Genomic DNA, 1,405 nt, shown 5'->3' on the forward strand with positions numbered 1-1,405 from the left:
TCATATATGCAATGTAACTGTGTGAACTCTTAGTGACATCTCAGTTGTGAACTCTCATTGACTCATATCACTTATCACGCGCTGTGTAATGATATAATGCATCAACCTACACTTACATGATGTTGTGAACTTACAGTGACACTCATACAAGTTACCACGTGCTGTGTGAAGGAAGAGAGAACACTCACTTGATTGTACTGCCTAATGCATTTAAGAATTATATTACACTCACTTGATTGTATGACCTAATGCACTTGAGAGTTATATTATACAAGAAAGATCACACACACACTCAAATGATTGTATTACGGAAGCACGAGGGACTGTAGCATGAGAGTCCCCAGACATCACATGTTTTTAAAAAATAGAGTGAGAGCGAGTCCGGAAATACTGTTGGCAGATTCCAGTTTGAGCCAGAACATAGGCAAAGTCTGCCACCAGTAGAAACGGATCGAAATGGGAAGGACTACAGAAATGGGTGGAGATCTCTTCGACCTCCACCAGCATATAAGCCAGAAAACTGAAAGCAGAAGTCAGTCGTCCTCCGGAGGTTGACTCATGAGTTTGTCTGTGTTGTTGCCTGTAAACACAATAAACTCGATTGCATCTGATTCTGCCTCTCTCCAGTGCCTTTTTAAGTACCTGCCAGCCGAACCTAAGATACTGAATTGACAACAGAAGACTTTTTAGAAGAAGCAAGGAGGACAGGATCGGGAGCCGCCAGGCCCATTTCCAGGCACCGATTCGTGTCACTTCAACATTCTCTCGATAAGCTTCAAGAGGTAGTCACCTGAAATGGTTTTCCAACAGTCTTGAAGGAGTTCCCAGAGGTGTTTAGAACTTGTTGGCCCCTTTGCTTTCACTCTGCAGTCCAGCTCACCCCAAACCATCTCGATTGGGTTCAGGTCCGGTGACTGTGGAGGCCAGGTCATCTGCCGCAGCACTCCATCACTCTCCTTCTTGGTCAAATAGCCCTTACACAGCCTGGAGGTGTGTTTGGGGTCATTGTCCTGTTGAAAAATAAATGATCGTCCAACTAAACGCAAACCGGATGGGATTGCATGTCGCTGCAGGATGCTGTGGTAGCCATGCTGGTTCAGTGTGGCTTCAATTTTGAATAAATCCCCAACAGTGTCACCAGCAAAACACCCCCACATCATCACACCTCCTCCTCAATGCTTCACAGTGGGAACCACACATGTGGAATCCATCCGTTCACCTTTTCTGCGTCTCACAAAGACAAGGCGGTGGGAACCAAAGGTCTCAAATTTGGACCAAACCACAGATTTCCACTGGTCTAATGTCCATTCCTTGTGTTTCTTGGCCCAAACAAATCTCTTCTGCTTGTTGCCTCTCCTTAGCAGTGGTTTCCTAGCAGCTATTTGACCATGAAGGCCTGATTCGC

At 45.6% G+C, this 1,405-nt stretch overlaps 1 protein-coding gene across 6 annotated transcripts in view; it reads right to left on the reverse strand.

The window, feature by feature from the left end:
- Positions 1 to 1,405, reverse strand: part of mat2b (methionine adenosyltransferase II, beta) — a 16,613-nt gene that overhangs the window by 829 nt on the left and 14,379 nt on the right. The gene's annotated exons all lie outside the window — the stretch shown is intronic.

Source organism: Epinephelus moara, chromosome 3 (genome assembly GCF_006386435.1).
Source record: "Epinephelus moara isolate mb chromosome 3, YSFRI_EMoa_1.0, whole genome shotgun sequence".
Taxonomy (NCBI): Eukaryota; Metazoa; Chordata; class Actinopteri; order Perciformes; family Serranidae; genus Epinephelus; species Epinephelus moara.